At 42.5% G+C, this 19,746-nt stretch overlaps 1 protein-coding gene across 2 annotated transcripts in view; it reads left to right on the forward strand.

Moving 5' to 3' along the window:
• Positions 1 to 950: 950 nt before the first annotated feature.
• KLHL29 (kelch like family member 29) overlaps positions 951 to 19,746 on the forward strand; it is a 405,487-nt gene continuing 386,691 nt past the window's right edge. For both annotated transcript variants that reach the window (XM_055714310.1, XM_055714311.1), the window contains exon 1: positions 951 to 1,205. The gene's annotated coding sequence lies outside the window, so the exon portion shown is untranslated. The remainder of the gene's footprint in view (positions 1,206 to 19,746) is intronic.

The following is a 19,746-nucleotide window of genomic DNA, read 5'->3' on the forward strand; positions in this document are numbered from 1 at the left end:
AGCCTGTGTCCCTTTCGGAATAAAAACCTGCATTTGCCTATTCCTGCGAGTCCGGCGCTTCCCTCCCTTCCCTCCCCTTCGCCCAGCTCCCGCCTGGCACCACCGCCTCGCCTCCACCACGTTACAGCCGACATCGCTCCACGATGCGTTTTTAACCGGCAAAGTAAGGGGGAAAGGGTTGGATTAAGCTTGGTTTTGTGCTTACAGGAAACAGCAAAGACAAAGTGTTCTATGTTTGAAACTACGGCATATGCGGCTTGCGTGCGCATCGGAAGAATCTCCACAGAGCAGCCCGCACAGACAGAAGATTACACGGAACGGAGAGACAGATGCAGATTTCCACGTGTAAAAGCTGTAGTGACTCCGAGCACGATGGGTAGTGATAAATAAATAAATAAATAAATAAATAAATAAATAAATAAATAAATAGATAGATAGATAGATAGATAAATAAATTAAAAAAAAGTGGTGTCGGGAGAGAATCGTACCGACCTATTCAAACGCTCCCGCGGACTTCCAGAGGCTTTGGATCACGCCCCGGAGAGCGACGGTTCAGTGGAGCGGGGTGCTATTTCAACTACCGGCTACTTTTGCGGACCGCCGGGGGACCGGTGACCTTTCGGGAAACGCGGTCCCCCCCGCACGTCCTTGCCACGCACACAGGGGGAGCGCTCGGCGCACAGCGGCGCGCTGCGGGGCCGCGGCGGGCGGAGGTGCCGCCCCCACACCCGCGCCCGCACCCGGGGAGCCCGGCGGGGCGGCCCCGCGGAGCCCGGGCGGCGGCGGCGGGGCCGGGGCAGCCTCCCGCGGGGGCGGCCGCGGGGCGTGGCCGGCGCGGCGTGCGGGGCGGGGCGGGCCGGGCTCCTCCGCCTCCCGCCGCCGCGGTGATTGGGCCGGCCCGCCCCTCGCCCCGGCGCCCAGGCCGCCTCCCTCCCCGGCTAAAGCGGGCAGTAGGTGAGGGGAAGGCGGCCAGACGGGAGCATGGTCGTGGCTCCGCAGCAGCTTCCGCCGCCGCGCCGCGCCCCCCTGCCCGGCCTCCAGCGCGGCTCCCGGTGCCCGCAGCCGCGCGGGGCTCTGCGTTAGCGGCGGAGGCTGCGATGCACAAGCCGCCGCCTCCCGCCGCCGCGCATCCTCCCGCCGCCTGAGGACGCGGCCGCGCACCCCGCGCCGCTGGCCCAGGGCCACCTGCGCCCCCGCGGAGGGAGGTAAGCGGCCCGGCGGCTGCGCCCCCGCCGAGCTCCCCGCCGCCGCCAGCCGTGTCGGGCATCGCCGGGCTGGCGGCTGCCCTGCGCCTGCGCTCGCTGCCCGCATTAAAAACTTCCTGCGTGCCTCCTGCTGCCTGGGGGGTGCTGCGCGCGGAGCCGCCGGCGGATAATCACCTTACCGTGATGATTTTCTCTTTTTTTCCAGGATTTTTCCCGTGCCGGACCCCCCAGCCCCCCGCCGCGCACCCACAACTTCAGGCGCTCGCCCGCTCCCCGCCGCGGCTCGGGGTCGGCCGAGCCAGCCCCCCGCCCCCCCCCCCCCCCCATTTCTCCCGGCCCCGGCGGGCGGCTGTGTCCCCGCGGACCCCCACCCCTCCGGGGGGCGGCCATCCCGGTGGATCCCCCCTTCCCACCCCCTGAGCCGCCCCCGAAAGTGCCTGGGAAGGGCTCGGCGCGCAGCCGGGCGGGCAGCCGGGCGGGCAGCCTGCCGCCCTCCCTGCCCAAACGCCTCGCCAGCCCCGTCGTCTCCCTGTGCCTGGAATGCGTTTCCAGCCCCCCCCACCCGCATCCTTTTACTCTTCCTCCCCGTGCGTGGTGTGGACGAGGAACTTCTCGGCACAATATTGCTTAAATATATACATATATATGTTTGCGTTTGCTTTTTTTTTTTTTTTTAAAGCAAAGCACTTGGTCCACGTTTCCCACGCCGTGCCTTGCCACGCCGTGTGACATTTCCCCGCCGGTGCGGGGTTTTGTTTGGCTGCTGCCGCTGGGGTTTTCTGTTGATGGGTTGGTCTTGGGGGTTATTTTGGGTTGTTTTCTTTTAACTTCTCTCTGAGCCGAAGAGCTGTCTGCCGCCGGTAGGAGCACAGAGGTGCATCCCCTGGGTACCTGTTTTCAAGGGTCTCGCTTAGGATGGGAGAGAAAAGCTACTTTTTTTTTTTTTCCCTTTGACATTGAGTGGATGTGACTAGCTGCCCTTGTCATGTGAGGATGCATGTCCGTCGTTCCCGGGATTTTGGGTCCAGGTTCCTTTGCCTCCCTGGAGGGTGGAGAAAGGTCTGGAGGAATGGAGTTCTAGGGATGGATGGTATTGTTTTTCATACATTTCATAAATAGTGTGTACGCATAGTCTCTCAGATTATTTCCCCTCCCTCTGGCTTCATTTATTAAACTGAAAACATTCCTAGAACGCTAGAAATGGATTTATCTCCCCAATACCACCAAAAATTATGGAGCCCTGGTTATGTAGTTGGTTGCTTATCTTTTGTTTATTGTATGTGAAAACTGTTCGGAAAAAAATAACAGCGTTCTGGTAACTAGATTAAGGAGGATTTAATCACTTTTCCATCAATGAAGGAAAGAGGCATGCATGTTTGCTGCAGGCTTATTTTTTGTTTTAACGGAAGATTATGTAGAGTGTTTTTCTGATAAATGAAGAAACTTTTCTTCCTGATATTCCTTAAAACAACTCGGCAAGTGTGTGTCTGTGTGTATGTGTAGGCATGTGTGAGTCTCTTGCACTGATTTAAACATGTTTATCAGCCTGTCCTTTTGAGGTCAATTTTGAGGGACTTAAAAAAGCAAACTACTGTAGTTTTAAGGTGACTGCAGAGAACAGTATTACTGTCTCTTATAATTAGCAATCTGCTGAAACTTTAAATCCTCCTTGATAGATATGATGACCTATGTGAGAGAAGGAATAGTATTCCAGCAAGTGCTTTTTTTTTTTTTTCCTCTGAAACAGAGCAACAGTGTGTCTTTTCTTTTTGTTATTGTTGTATTTTGGTTTAAACTGCTAATGGCTTTATTTTTTTTCCACATGGGGGGAAAAAATAAAGTAAAGCCATATTTTACACTGACATTTATATGAGTCAAACTTCAGTTATGCTCAGGAGATTGTTTAATCTTCTCTGAACAATGTACAAGGTTTTCTTTTTTGTTGTTCTCATAACCTGTCCTTATTATGTGTGTTTATGGAACTTGTCTTCAATTTAAGATGAAATATGAGAGAGATGCAAATAATTCAGTGACCCATGAAGACTGATACTTAGCCAGCATATGTAAACTAAGTCTTTCATTGCCTTGTTTCATATAGATACCTTTTCCCATAACATCCATTTTGATGTTTCATAATAGAAACTGAATCATGCCTATGGTATTTTAATAGAAAATCAAAGTTCAGGGTTTGAGTTCTACCTCTTCTAAAATATGAGAGTGCATTGTGGTTTATTTAAAAGTCAAAAAACATCCAGTCATAGCGAGTAGTTGTCTTGCAAGTAATGCCCAGTAACAGTTTGGGTGTTTTGGTTTTTTTTTTTGTTCATTTTCATTTAGCTTCCTGTAGAGGGTCTTAAATGAGCTCTGAAATACATACTGGGTTCTCGGACTTGAAAACTGCCAGACTTTCCGGTATTTGTTGTCTCCAGTAGCTTATGAAATGTGTGCGCAGTGTGTCAACCTTTCCCTTAACAACAAAACCTATGAGCAAATGTTCGGTGTGAATTATATTACTGAAATAAAATATTCTATAGTTGTCATGGTTACAAATAGAGGCAGGGTTACTGGTTTTCATCTGCATGTTGAGGAAGGGGAATCTAGTTTTGTCACTTTTTAATTACATTTCTAATAAGTGATGGTCGTACTTCAAGTACCCAATATATTAGATACATGGCATAGAGAATTAGATTTTGTCAAAGTCTTGCTGAAACGAAACAAAAAGTGGTAGTGTGCAGGAGCAAACCCTTTCTTGTTCATCTGTTTCTGAAGCAGAAATCTTGAGGGAAGAAAGTAACCACCTCTGTTTTGTCTCTTCTTCTAGATGAGCATGCTGCCAGGGTTGCTGCTCTTCAAACAATAATAAAAAGCATATAGTGTGTATGTTGAATAGAAAGCCTCTCAATGAAGGGAGAGAAAGACACAGATCTAGAAATTAAATACAGTTTTTGAGTTACTGTGCACCGTATCTGGTGCTATCGCTTTTAGTGCCTGTTTGTGAGGAGAATGCATTATACCCAGGTTTGCTGTGCTCATCTCACCAGCAATCGTGCTTCGCTCCTGTGCATCCTTCTCCCAAGTTCTGATCCATTGTTTCCTTTTGAGTTGCTCCAGTTCAGCACTGCACTAAGGACTACTAGAATCAGGGCCTTAACTATTTGCAGTTGTTGGTGCTCCTCCCAATGCTGTTTCTCTGCTTCTCCATGCTCACCTGCAATTCAGTCTTGTCCCTACCTACTTGTTTTCCTGACCTTTTAATTTGGTTCTGAAAACCAATAGACCCAGTTCTTCCAAAGCACAGGGGAAAAAAAATAAATGATGGGAGGCAGAATCTTTTTTTTCCTTTTCTTTTTCCTTCCCTCCTTCTCTGTGTAGAGCCTCTGTGTGCTGTGGTGGAAACTTAGTGCAGCTTTAGTGGTGGTAAGGGAAAGTACTCCTGGATCTGTAAACGGAGAGAAAAATTTCAGTCTGTCCTCTCATGTTTAACCCCTGTCCCTTCCATTAGATCCCTGATGTGGCATTTATTTTTGGAATCTTAAAAGTGATCTGGAGATTTTTTTAATGTACTTCTAAGTTTTGGTGTCTGTCTAATACTTTCATTTTTTTAGCATTCCTTCTTTAACTTTAGGTTGAGCATAGCATTACTCAAGTTCCTGCAGTGACTTGTCTACTAACTACACTGATGTGCTGCCATAGGCTACGGACCCAGGGGAGCCCAGACACCTGAAGGCCTGATCCTGAAGCTGCTGTTTGCAGAGCATCAACTTCATAGTGCACCACAGAGGTCTACATCATTTTCAGATCATTAATTCTTTGTGCTGTAATTGAGACTTTTAGCTAGCTAAAATTCTCAGCATGGGTTAGTGACTTATTTTGGTCCTTCAGCTTTTTTTCACCCTCCAGATCTTCCATTTTGTAATATTTGGCCTTGCAGCGTGCTGACTCAGTAACCTTAAATATGAGATAGTGTCATTAGATTCTGTGATTTATTTGTGTATTTAATCACTTTCTTAATGTACTCATCTCTTGACAGAAGAAATACTGTATAAATACCCATTTCCTAAAGCCCATAAACATACATGGGGTAACGTTCCTTTAAAGATACTTGCGGGTACTTGATACCATGTATTAACCCTTTGTCACTTTTTTTTTTTAAATTTCCCTTCTGGTTTTCTGTTAGCTTGCCTGTTGTGGGAAAGGGTTTTAGCATCCCTTTATGCAGTTAACTGTTTTATAAAGTTACTTGTAGGAAGATGGAGCTCCTATGCGAAAGCTGAAGACTGTCTCCTCAAGAAGTAATGTGCCAACAGCAACTCCAAGTGTGAGGCTGTATGAAACGTAAACAGCTTTGACATGCTGCTGTCACTGTTACGTTTCTTTTGTTACCAAAAGTACAAAGAACTCTTCCTCAGCTATAAAGAAAGAGATTAAAAGGAAATAGATTAGAAATCTCTTATAGGAGTGCCTTTCTGTCAGATTTCTTAAAAATCTACGCATGTCACAGGGTGTGAATATGCGCTGCTTACCTGTTACGGTTAAACCAGAACTGGGCAGACCTGGGACAAGAGATGCCCCCAGAAGCCTTCCTGATGCTGTTGTTATGTAGCCGGTTACCTCTGTGCTGTCTTGACCATCTGATAAATGACAGTAATGGAATTCCTAGTCACATTCTTCCATAAATAATTTTATGTTGTGGATTAGAATGTCTGAAACATGGGACCATTTTCCTTAATTTTTGTGCTGCTTTTTTCATCTGTGGTGCTTAGCTCTAGGTTTTCAAATATCCTCAACTTGTATTTTTGCTATAATTGGCATCAAAATCAGAAAAACACACTCTTTTTAGTCGTCTTAAGCTTCAGGTAATTCATGGTGCTGGCTTGCAGTAGTAATAGTGATTCACTGAAGCAGTCTGCTTGAACTACAAAGACAGACTTACTTTAAAATGAAAAAGTGTTTCTTTTGTAGCACTTTCTGTTTTTGTTTTCAATTCCCTGCCATCCATTACAATATGCTGTATGACATGATACGGGTGCTAGGGCTTCTCTTCAGGTTTGGCTTGGCATACTGGAAGACATGAATGTACAGTTCTTGGGTTTGTCTTTAGTTTTAAGACTAAACTCTACATAAATACAGGTAATGTGCAATTTGATTGAGAAGACCAGATTATTTCTAAGGACGTGTTTTGGAATTTTTTCTGTGCAATAGTTTCCAAGAAAATCTGCCACTGATGCAAGCCCTCTGCAACATTGCTGTTAACTAAAAACTGTTAGGGGGGTGTGTGTGGTAGTTCAATGGACTGTCAATGTAGTTGAGAGATTCTGTGAAGAATCCCTCACATTCATACAGAGGTATCTGAAGCAATAAGAGTGTCCTGCAACAGGTCTCATAAACTCAAGATGTGCCTAATTTGTTGAGCTGGACTTCATTCATGCATCTCTTGATAACTTTGAACTTTGAGAGAGATGCTCATTATCAGTCTCCACGTTTTTTAAACAACAACAAAAGAACCCACCCCACAACCATGATCTACGTGGTAATGCAGTTAGTAGAAATACTGCGTTTAAAGTGTGCTTTAAGAGCTTTTGCTTCAGACTCTTCTTGAAGTCTGTGCTGATGAATAATTAATATTTAAATCAGTTAATTCTGATCAGTTCTGCTTTGTCAGACCTTGTTGTAGAATCTTGGTTTTTGGACTGCAGAAACAATGCTGATGGATTTGCAGACTGCAGCGTGCTGTAACTACCCAAAGAAAGTTACTCTTCTCAGTCTGAGGCTTAAACATGCTGTTTTCCTTAGAGGGAAAAGAATTTAAATGGTGTTAGTTTTTCCAGCCACAGGTAAACTCCAGATCAAAAGAAGAGAGGAAAAAGAATTCAGAAAGATCTTCATCATAATCATGTGATATGGAGTAGCTTAAAGTAGATGCAGCTGTGTTTGCCTGTGATTTGGAAAAAATATATATATTGCAAATTCTGGTTGACTTGTAGGCACCTGAATTCATTAAATGATTCCTAACATATTGTGTACTTCAAAAATTTAATTTTTAACTTTCTTTTGACTTTTATTGTCTCTTGCATGCCAAGAGTGGAACAATGCCAAATTGGAACACTTCACGTTACAAAATGTTGTCAAGTATATATATCTGTCTGGAAGATACTTTTGAAACTGTATGAGATGCTACAGAATAACTTAACTTAAGCAACATCTTTTTGAGCTTACTCTTTACCCCTTCATAAAGTTTAGGAAGGGTAGGGAGAAGTTGCTAATTCTGAGTGAAGCTTCTTGTGTTTTGGAATGAAGGACAGAGCATAAAAATATACATATATGTAAAACGTATGAACAAACTTAACTGCATCAACCTATAAATGGAAACAGCTCCTTGATGGTGCCCATATGCTGAAGTATAGCGATCTACTGGTAGCGGGATGGGTCAGCAGAGATGTTGAGCTGAGATGTGATGCTGTTGTTGCTGAGAGTATCAAGGCTAGGAACTCTGAAGGCAATGGTAGTTGGTTCTTCTGGTTTGGCCTTCCCCGCCCCCCCCCCCCCCCCCTTCTGCTCTACTTTGAATGACTTGTTTCAGTAAATTGTTTTGGAGGCTATAAGGGGTATCTCAGAAGGACTCTGAATGACAGAAAGAAAAGGACAGAAGAAACTCTTTTTTCTCTAAAACTGTACAGGTAGTGGTAGTCCCTGGAACAGGCAGCCATTTCTGGCAGGTAGGAATAAATGGCTGCTTGATTGTATGGCACTGGTTATATTTTAAGATTTCTCTTTAAGAAATGGGAGGTTTATATATGTAACTGCTTCAAAGATGGAACTTTTTTCTTCCTCATCCTCCCTTTTCACTTAGGAGTAGATGTAACAAAGCTTATCCAGATGTTTTCCACCATGACTGGACTTCCCTGCTTTTCCTTCCAAACAGTGGGTTCCCCTGCAATTTCATAAACAGTGTGATAGATTACATCTGAAAAGCCTAGATAGTACCACAGATGCTTTAGTCAGGCCTATTCAGAATAGAAATACCAGGTACAGTAAGGGTATTGTGTGGTGAGAGGTTATGAAAAATTATGTACTTTGTTTCTTTAGGAAAAGAGTGAAAAAATGTGCAATTAACACTTCCAGGTCATCTCTGACAAATTTGCTAATAAAATGCAAAGTAAAATGTTAAATATACTGCACTGCCCTCTTTATTATGCTATTTTTTGCTGATTGTATGAGGAAAGGATATATTAAACAGAACTCGCTGTTCTGAGTGTGTCTTCCCTTCCTTCTCTTCCCCACATTATTTCACATTTCTAAACATTGAGCATACCAATCAATATTCCATTAAGAGGAGAATTAACCTGGGAGAAGCTCGCATGTATTTGCATGTGGTAGCTTATTTCTTGGTCTGTGGCTTTATGTTGCCTTTCCCCCATGTCATGTTTGTTGTTTTCTTTTTTTTTTTTTAAAAAGACTACTCCAAATATTTGTGCAATTACTTCTAATAGCGAGGTTTGCTATGTCCCATCTTAATTCTGTCAATATGAACTGCTGGTACAGCTTTCTGCAGTGCCTTGCTTGCAGGCAACATCAGTCAAATGTTTGTAGCTACCTTTTTGCTTCTGTTTTACAATAGCTGGACATCAAGGTACTATGCTTCAGATCAAATGTTGCTCTTGGTTACGTGCATGTAGTTAACAGAAATCAATGTTGCATAGACATAAATGAAAGTTGGATTTGATCTTCTGTGAGTTAGCTTTTATCTCATTTACACTGATGCTAGTCTGGGTTTTCTGCAGGCTGGATTGAATGCCCAATCTCAATTTCAGAAGTATTGAGGCTTTAGCTGTCTGGGCCAACATTTTCTTCTTTATTGTCTTTGTACAAGTCTGAAAGTAAAACCGACCTTTTGGATTTCTGAAATCTAAGCTTTGATACTGCAAAAAAATGTAATGAGATTTGATTAAAAGCTGCCTATAGCACATAAGACTATGGAATATGGCTGCATGGGACCTTCTGGGGAACCTCTCAGTTGATCTCAAAGTGTGAATTGTCACAGGAGTTGCTGAACTGTGGACTAAATCCTGATCTAGTTAACACCTGCGGAACTCTCATGTTGCAATACGTATCTGATGTTGCGCAGTTCTTCTGTACCCCGAGGAACAAATCACTTGTGAAATTCAACTGTGACTGTCTTAAGGTCAAAGGAAGTCTGCAGATCTCCATAGATGACAGTGACTGCAAAAAGAGTGGGGCAGCTGGCTGAGGAGTAGGCATACTTTCTGGTTTCTGGTTTGTGTGGTCCAGGTGCTTCAATACTTTTTTCTTCTTCCCCTCACAGTTCTGTCTTATAAAATGGGCCAAATTTGTCCTTGGCCCAAACGTGTGGAGTTAAATAAAGTTACTTTTGGTACCCTGAAAATATTAGATAAGTGTTCTGCCTGTTCTTTAAGATATCAAATCTCCAAAGTAAAACCTATTTTCTAGTACATTTTTCTTTTTGGAAGAGAAATGTGTAATTTCATGATTAAACTTCTGGGCAGTTATAGTTCTGCAACATCGCACCCTTATCTCTCTAAACTAAATGGCAATGGGAAGTTGTGTCTGATATTTGAGTTGTTATTTATAGGAGGAAAAATATATAGAAAAGGTAGAGGAATTAAGGAAACAAAAAGGCTTGCCTGAAGCCTTTAAATTACAGGACTGATTTTTAAAGTGGTACAGAGATACAGAAATGCAGCCGAAGATGAAGGGGACAATTGTGGTTCGCTTGCTGCTGTAATACTCTTATTTTGGTTTGTTTGTTTTTCTTCTGTCTCACATAAAAAAATTTGAAAGCCCATTTGTATGTGTGTGTGTAGGGGATGCTCTTACTAAAAGAGAAATTGCAGCAAGTTTTCCTTAATCTCACTGTTTCAATATTACACTTGAACAGTTCACAGCAGCATCCTTCAAGCCATCTAAAAATTGTTCTTGAAGAAATCTTGCTGTTGCAACAGCTAAGTTACTGAAGTTTTATATTTCAAGAATAGTACAAGTAAAACAAAAAGCCAAAATGCAAAACTGTGTGCTGTGCTGGCTTCTTTATTCAAAGAACTTCATGCAGCTGCAGTGCTCAGATGACAGAGTTAAGGTGGTCTGGGCTGGAGATCAAGAATGACACCCGTATGGGTGAGGTTGAGAAGCTTAAACTATTTATGATGGAAATGCAGGTGCAGTATGAGCCAAGGCATCTACTGCTTGAGGTGATGGTTAATCAGGGTGTTAAGTACCTCTATACCTTTCATCTGAAGCCTGGTTAGACTTTTGCTGTGAAAGTCATGGTTAACCATTTCCTTCCTCCAGTTTTTGGGCTACATCGTTACTCATGCAGTTATTCATCTTTAGGAAGGTGTGAACAGGCTCAGATTTCCTCAAGGAATTTTTTTAAATGATGCTGCATATGACAGCAGGTTATATAGTCCTCCCCTGTCTAAATATGATTTTATCAAATTGGAGCATACCAGTTCTTGGTTTTGAGTTAGACCTTGTAACCTACTTGATTTTACTATAGCCATTTCTCATTTTAAGAGGATGGTTTTACCCTAAAAAACAAATAGTACAAAAATAAAACAGTATAAACCTCTTATTTTTATATAAAGATTGTTGTTAAATTCACATCAGAACTGTATAGCCCTGGCCCTTCTTGATTAGTAAATTTAAAGACAAAAAAACCCAAAACAAAGTGTTCTTTATGCTTTTCAGGCATAATAGCATAAACTTTATTTTTATAAACTATATATATCTTACATATTTGCTTGAAGGGGGTGGAATAGTGTAATTTACACCTGTAATTGCTATTTGAACAGCGAAGCTGCTTTTGAAGAAAGACTAACGATCAAGATGAGATCCAACAAATGTCATTACTAATTTTACCTAGATAGACTGTTACTTCTAATTTTGGGCAACAATTTAGGGGCACAGGCATTGTGTGTATAGCTATTACAAGCACAAATACACCACTTTAATCGTGGCTTGCTCAATTGCATAAGAGAAATATGTTTCACTGTAGCTGCAATCAGCATAATGTCTAGAGATGCTTTCAGGAATGATTGTGAAGTGGTGATAGAGTTTATACAGTACAGCAGCAAGTGACAACATTGCTTTGTGAAACCCTGACTCTGCTTTCAGAGAAAATTGTAACTCTATCTCTGTGTGGGCTGTTGGCAAAGAGGAATAAATGGGGGATCTTTGAATCTTTAACTTTTAAAATTTCTGATCTTTGTGTAAACAGATGGTTTTTAGCTCAAGCCTGGTGCAGGTTTACCAATTGGTATGTGACCTGGCTGCCACTAGAGAGGGACGGAGCTCTATACAGAACAGGGGTGCATTACTTGTATAAAGGGCAAATTTCAAATAAATGAGAGCTGTTTTGGCAGTTTGTTTTTTCCTTCTGAGAGTAGAGAAGGAGAGAGTGAATGTTAAATCATACTATTGTTTATATCCGAGAACAACTTCAAAAGCAAAGTTTTGTTGCCCAGAAACATCTTTAAAAAGACAGAAATGCTTCATATTCCATGTGTAGATCAAACTCACAAATATTTTTGGCATAAAGCAACAATTAACTGTAAATTGTACTGTGGAGGCTGGAAGCAAATTTTTAGTCATCCAGATAAACAGAGAAAATGCCATATCCCATGTGAAGTGGAGGCACAAAGGCTTCCGAGGGAACTTGGGTAAACAGCAGAGTTCTTCCACTTTCCTTCATGTGACGCAAGTATTTTGTTCTTTAGCTGCATTTCTGAAGCTTTGCTGTTGCACAAAAAAAAAAAATAAATCCCTAGAAACTATGTGGGGTCAACTTCAGTTCTGTGTGCAACTGCAGCTTCTTTTGGCAGTGTTAGGGCCAGGCTTCCATAGTCTAATCTGCCTGGTGGCTCTCCTTTTTGGGTTTGGCTGTGCTGTCAAAGTAGTCTATTTTATTTATTTGTGTAATACATATATATTCTCAAAGTAGCTGCACATGCACTCTGCCCCCAAGTTGCTGAATTACCTCTTCTGTCACTGCATCGTAAGCCTTCAGTTGTTTGTTGTTTTGGTTTTTTATTAGATTAATTTTGTTTGTGATTAATGAAAGCACCACCCACAATTATTGAGCATCTTAAGAATGAAGTACACTTTGATATATTTTTGAAGGGTTTTTCCATCCTTGCCTTTTCTGTTCAGGCAGTAAACGCCGCTGGGACAAGGGCTGGGGTTTTTTTGTTGTCTGTACAGTTCGGGCCTGCTTCCTAGCTGTGCCTTGTATTCTAACAGGACAAAAATGATTCATAAGCTCTGAAAATGCAGCTCTTATCCACTCCTCCTTTTTCAGTTTTCGTCGACAAAGGTTCTGTTATGCTGAGGCAAAACAAAACTTAATGCCACTTTCCTTTTCTGTTTCTCTTAATCACTTATTTTTGAGGAGGAAAAAGTATCTTCAAGAGGTAAAATGAACATTAAAATAATTTTTGGAATCATGGAATGCTTTAATAGTTTTTTTTTTAATTTCTAGGTCATATTCTAATCCAGAGATACTGAGCAGTGAAACATGGTGCTTGCTAGTCACGGGTGTATCTGTTTCTTCTGGAAAGCATGTGCTTTGTCTCACTCCATTAAAAATAGTAATCCCAAGAATATGTTGAAGGCTCTGAACTATTTAGGAGGTGTTTTTTGCTGTAGAGGTCCACAGTCACGCCCACCAGAGGGCATTTTATCACCAATTTCTTGGGGAGAAAGTTTTTTTTCTTAAATCACGAATAAAGTAGTAAATATTGGATGGAAAAGCAGTGTATGAAACATTGTACAGATAGCTTTTTTGTTTATATATAAATACATATGCTTATTTCCTGGCTGTATTTATATGTAAATAAGTAATGATGTCAGCTTGAATGGTTGGGTTTCCCCTCTGCTTCCTAAATACTTTCTAATTTTATTTGGGGATAATTTGAAGAAAAAGGAATTCCTTAAAGCTCTCTCGCAGCTGGTACAGCCACTGGTTACCCGGAAACTGGCCTCACTACCAAACAAGTGCATCAGATACTCTGCCTGATTGCAGCGTACCTCTATTCCCCTCCTTTCTAGGGCACTCAGAAGCAGAGGCTGCTGTTCAGGAGCCCTACTCATTTAGAGGACTGGAATTTGCAAATGTACTTAGTAGTGAAGCCCCTGGATCTTAAGGAAACACTTGGCAGCCAGGGAAATGTACATCTGCCAGATGGACTTGACGTCTTGTGTTTGGCAGCAGTTAATGCGAAGGCATGATATGCAAAATCCAAGAATGACAGCTAGGAAATGAATTTCTATTTGGAAAACTGTATTTTGGTTTTGTTTTGTTTTTTTTCTTTTCTCTCATCTATCTTCTGTTATGAAATAAAGTCTCTGCAGGAAGGAGAAAAAAAATAAATCAACTTGTGAAAATATCTTCTCACCCCTTTTTTCAAGGTGCTTCCTTGTGAAGTTTACATCTGTACTGAAGGTTGGGCTGCCCCAGTTCAAATGCGTGACCTTCATCAGCCTGGAGTGGCACACATGATTAATTTCCTTTGGTTCCCTGTGGACGAATACATTCACTCCACCAGAGCCCCCATGACTTGTTTGCAGCCTCAGCAGAGGCCTGGGGTCATCTTGAGACAGAACTGCAAACCTGGTAGGGATCTGAACAGCCCGTGGTGTGACACAGGCGGAGCAATGGTAAAAGCCTTCTTCCCAATGCAGGATGCTCTGCGTGTGTGGGACATGCTGTCAATGATTTCAGTAGAGATTTGGATGCCCATCATAAGTGCAGCTTTGGCACCTGTGGTTAGGACCCCATGTTGTGTTTGTGGCCATCTTGGATAAGACTCAGTGTGTCTGTTGCTTGCCAAAAGTAGCTGATGTCATGAGATTGCATAATGATGAAATGTAGAAATGTGGTTTGTGGGTTTTTGTTTTTTTTTTTTCCTCTTGTTGTCCAGTCTGTTCAGGTCAAATGTCTGCACCTTGACGGGGTGAAGCAAACACAGACCTGCAGACCTCCCACCACTCCACCCTGAAACAAGTGCATATAGAGGCTTTGTGATTTCTTTAAGAATCTGGCCCTAATCTACAGAGGTTAGAGTGATCTTGTTTGGGTTGAATGGAAGCAAATGCACAAGCCAACAGCACAGTTCTGTGGAACACAGTATCTGGGGAGATACTTGCAGTGAGGATGGATGTACTGTCTGTCTTGTGTGGTGTTAGTGGGGAGGCAGAAGGTGCTGTGGCCTCCCCTTGGTGATTCGTGGGAAGAAAAGAGTGGGAGCAGCGCTGTGGTCTGAACAGTTCTTCTACCCGAAACAGGGTTAAGACCATCAACAAACAGTGGTTGGGGAGGTTGGAGGGGTTGGAAACAATTGCTCAGACTTTAAAAAAAAATGTTTGCAATGAAAAAGTGAGGTGGAAAATTAATCAAGACTAGCTCCTGCCTGATCAGCAACAGGCAGTCTCCTAGTAAAATGCCTGAATGTTTTTCAGCCTGTTTATTCAGATGATAGATCCTTTAGCCAGGACTTTTGCTGTTGTGTGGGTTTTTTTGGTTTTTTTTTTAGCAGTGTTAGTGTCTGTGCAAATAAATGACTTATAAAAGAATTTTATTAATCCTTTAGGACTGAAACTTTGAATAACATTTTTAGCTAGATTGATTTTCTTCCAGAACTGTCCTGATGAGAGAACCTATGTCTTTGCCATCTTGTTATCTCAGTTTACTAGCTTAATACCTGCAAGGATTGTAAAAGATATCTTGTGGTTAAGAGTTGAGGGGGTTGTTTGGTGGTTTTTTTTTTCTTTATTAATATTTGAGGGCTCAAGTATAAATTGGCTTTAAAAGGATTTTGGATCTGATCCTGTATCTAATTTCCTTTCCTTTTTTGTTTGCGGTGATGAGCTGAATTAAGTATAAATGTGGGGACCCAACTGTAAAGACTCAAGTGAGCCAGTGTTGTCATAGTGGGTGAGTTAGTCTGCTAAGAACTTTGTTAGGATAAAAAAACCCCAACCCTGTTAGAATAAAAAAAAAGTAGATGGCAGCACTAAGCTGTTTTGAGGGAGAGAGGATCTGAAGGTGAGAAGGATGAAAAAGCCTGTTAAATCTGCAATTATTGCAACAGTGCAAAGCTCCCGCAACACTATAGTAACTCATACTAGCAGAAGAACCTTGCAATCTGGTTTCCCTGCTGTTACACTGGGAATAGATACTACTGCTTCCTCTCATTTCATTAGCAAGGACCATATGAGGTCTCAGTGTAATTCTGAGCTAAAACAAGCTTGTATCTAGGTTTCCTATGGAGTAACTTAAGCATTTGACCTGGCTGCTGTTTGTATCTTAGTACTAACTTACTAGCACCATTGTTATTGTGTCAGAAACAATTCCTTGGCTTCCAAAATATATGTGAAAACATTCTTAATTTCAATATATTTTCATTTTGGTGTATAGGTCTGTGGCAGAGTTCTGGGAGTTATTTGCTCAGTTAGGAGGACCATGTAGCCAGTAGTGTTTTTTAAGAGAAGTAGCCTGTACCAGACTGAAATCTTATAAATATGCTGATTATCCAGTATTTGAATTAGTATTTTGACATGCTTCAGTGGAAGCCTTTCATATTGAAAATGGCTACTTGTCACCTTTTGCTAACTTTGCTGCTTTGCTCAGTCTGGTGTTGAGCACTGATTTAAGGCACCTGTGGTGAAGGGAAGAAATAGTTGCATTGGAGCCAGGTGACTGCCTTGCTTGAAAAATATTTTTGAGGAAAGAAAGGCTGTCTTTCCATTTTGTGAACTCTAAAGTAAAAACAAAAAACCAAACAAAAAACCCAAACCAAAACCCCAACCCTTCACTATTTTATTATTGCTCTTACGCTTCAAGGCAGCCTGCCCACCAATATTCAGAGGAGCTGGCAGCATGTACCTGGGGGGAAAGGAACTTGGATAGTTTTAGGACATTCAGCTTTGTACAGATTTGAGGAAAATCCATGTGGTTTAATTTTGATGTAAAGAACAAACCAGCTGTTTCCAACTTCTTGTTTTAACAGTGCTCTCCTTACCAAGATGGTGCAGCAGGTGAGCTTCCTCTATAGCAGGTGGTATGTGGAGAAGGGGACTCTGTAGGTGATGCAACTAGCAAGGAACAGAAAGGGTGGTAATGGATGTCACCTGCTGGGGATGAAGGTTGATTTATAGGTTTTAAGTGTTTTATGGAAGTTAAGGTTTGCAGAGCCTAACTGTGCGAGCTGGGACCAGAGCTGCAGTGGTGCCTCCACTGATTACGTCTCCTCCCTGCCCATCGCTGTGGGCTTTCAGTCTCCTGTTTGAAGGTGGTGGGTGTCTTAGTGCCAGAGGATGTGATGTGGAGGTTCATAGAACCATAGAATATCTCAAGTTGGAAGTGACCCATAAGGATCAAGTCCAACTCCCTGCTCCTTGCAGGACTACCTAAAACTAAACCATGTGACTAAGAGTGTTGTCCAGATCCTCCTTGATCTCTGACAGGCTTGGTGTCGTGACCACTTTTCCTGGGGAGACTGTTCTGGTGACTGACCACCCTCTCAGTGAAGAACCTTTTCTTTGTATCCAATCTGATCTTCCCTGACACAGCTTCATTCAATTTCCTTGTGTCCTGTTGCTGGTCACTGGAGAGGAGATCAGCATCCCGCCCCTTGAAGAAGTTGTAGACTGCAATGAGAGCACTGCTCAGCCTTCTCTTCTCCAAGCTGAACAGACCAAGTGACCTCAGCCACTACTCGTAAGTCTTGCTTCTGAGGCTGTTCGCTGTCTGACTGCCCTTCTCTGCGCACACTGTAAGAGTTTGGTGATGTTCTTATATTGAGATGCCCAAAACTGCCCACAGTACTTGAGGTGGGACAGCACCAGTGTGGTGTAGAGTAGGACAGTCGCATCTCTTGACTGACTGGCTGTGCTTGATGCATTCCAGGGCACCACTGGACCTTCTGGCTGCCAGGGCATGTTGCTGGCTCACATTCAATGTGCTATCCAAAACCCAGATGAGGATGATCCTCACTTACCCTGAGTGGCTGATCCAGGCAGCCTGTGGCCCCACTGGGGCCTCACACGGTGGGAGGGCAGGCCCCAGGGCCTGCCTTGGCCGGCTGGGATTTTGCTTCTTTTTAATATTGATGACTAAAAAGGAATGATGGAGCTGGTGGCCCTCTGTACTCGACTGAAACCCATGTCCTGCCCAAAAGGAGGCAGCAAGGGTTGTCCAAGGGTGTGTGCCAGACCTCTGCGCTGCCTGAGGGCTCAGCTCTGCAGCGTGCCACCGCCTCGGAGCTGCTGCGATGGCTGCCGGAGGCCTCGTGCTGGCTGGCGGCTTTATCCAGTCAGGAGATTAGGAAATGGCCTAGTTGCCTTTGTCCTTAGTATTTTAAAAAGAACAAAAAACCCTGGTAGGAGGAGTTGTTACCTCATTGTGTCTGTTCTGCCGTTCCCTCAAGGTTTACTTCTGATGGGGCTTCTGCTAGCAGGTAGGCTGTTAAAAATGATTATTGGCCTATTTGGAGTCATAGTGTCTCGGGTTGAAGGGACCCATAAGGATCATAGAGTCCAAGTCCCTGCTCCTCACAGGAGTACCTGAAGCTAAACCATATGACTAGGAACATTTTCCAGATGCTCCTTGATGCCTGACAGGCTTGGTGCCGGGACCGCTTACCTGGGCAGCCTGTCCCAGGGACTGACCATCCTCTTGGTAAAGAACCTTTTCCTAATGTCCAATCTGAACTTCTATTTTATCAATATGATCAATTGCACATAGAAAATGGGGTGTGTCATTGGATATTTGGTGTAGCTAATATGTCACCACCACCCCATGCTCCCCCCCCAAAAAAACCCTACCCCAACAAAACAAACCTGACCCAAGACCTTTTTACATAGGTTGACTTGCAACTTCTCCTGCATAGAAGTAACTAACTTTATATGGTGCTGATTGCACATATTGTTTGTTATTATATATATTGTAGGAATTTGGCAGGGTTTAAGATTGCTAAAATAAAATGTAATTTTAGGACAGAGCAAGCAAATTCTGCTTCTGGAGAACTGGATGTGTTCTGAGGAAACAGTTTAACATTACAGGTTTTCTGTGTCTTAAGCAGCTAAGGTGGCTAACTGGTATGCGTCAGGGAAGGAAGAGCTTGCTCATTTTATGGTTCTGTTGTGCCCTCAGAAACATGGGAAATATGTTTTTTTTTCTCTGACTTTAAGTTCGGGTGACACTCCTTTTATTTATGAATGTTCATTTATCTTGGGGTTTTCCAGAAAATATATTCACTATTTTCAAGGGCTGAATGTGTTGTATCCAAATGAAGCTTAAAAACAGGCTGACCATGGACCTGCCAGACTCTTGGTCAATCTAATCAAATACCTGCTTCCAGCAGTTCCCATGGCCAGCCATTTATAAAAGGAGAAATGATGCTTTGACTTTGGCAGTTGTAATTATCTTTGTCTCTCACTACCTTTCAGGGATTATTCCAGAAGTTAAATACCTTGTACCAAGAGTTTTTTATCATGAACTCTTAAATCTCTTTATGTTCTTAATCATATAAATGTGTCTGATTGCTTTGGGGGGATTCCTGCTTTTTTGGCTTTGACAGCTGCTTTTGGCTTCGAGCTCTGCAGTCTGGTTAGACATTTTGAGACTATCTTATTTTTATCTGTTCTATAACTTGTAGCTTTTATTGAATTCCCCTTTGTTATGAGACCAAGAGGAGAGAAACTGAAGTTATGACTTCTCTCTGCTAGTCACGATTTTACATTTTTATTTTGTCTCTAAAGTCTGCTATTCAGTCTGCCTTCAAATAAGCATCTCCACATCCAAAATATTGTTGTTATGGTCCTCTGAGCCTTCTCTGAGTCTGCAGTATTTCCCTTGGATTTGGCTGTCTAGCACAGAAAGCAAGGAAGCAATACTCTTGATTTGATAGTGGCACTTCAAAACAGCATTATTGCTCAAGCTAAGACACTGAAGGTTTTTTGATATTGCTTTCCTTGTTTCATTGAGGAGTTATTTCAGGATTTTCCATGACCTGTCCGGAATGGTGCCCATATGAATTTAGCTGAAATACTTAGAAGTCTTACCTTGCTCTCCCTGAGATGAAATTACTCAATCTGTTCTGCTTATTTCCATACAGGTTATTGTTGGTATCTTTAAGGACTCAGGTTTGCCTTTTGCTTAGATCAATGGCTCCTCTGAGTGGTCCTGCAGATTAAGCCTTTTTCGGGGATCTGGATTGGATCTTGTTCTATATTTTTGAACTAGGCTAATAGCACCCATCCACAGGTTTCTTGATGATTTCTCGTCAAGGATATGTATTCTGTCAGGGGTCCTGCAGTTACGTAGGTTTCCTTTCTTTACAAAGCCTTACATCAGTAGGAGGTGATTTGCTAAAGTTTAGCCGTTCCCTTACTATTCTCAGGATTAGACACTAACTAGTCTTTTTTTTTTAAAATCTCATGAATAGAACATGAAGAGGAGGGGAAGAATGAGCAGTATGACTCAGTGTGCATCATGCCTTGTGTG

The sequence above is a fragment of the Falco cherrug genome, chromosome 6 (genome assembly GCF_023634085.1).
Source record: "Falco cherrug isolate bFalChe1 chromosome 6, bFalChe1.pri, whole genome shotgun sequence".
NCBI classification, from domain to species: domain Eukaryota; kingdom Metazoa; phylum Chordata; class Aves; order Falconiformes; family Falconidae; genus Falco; species Falco cherrug.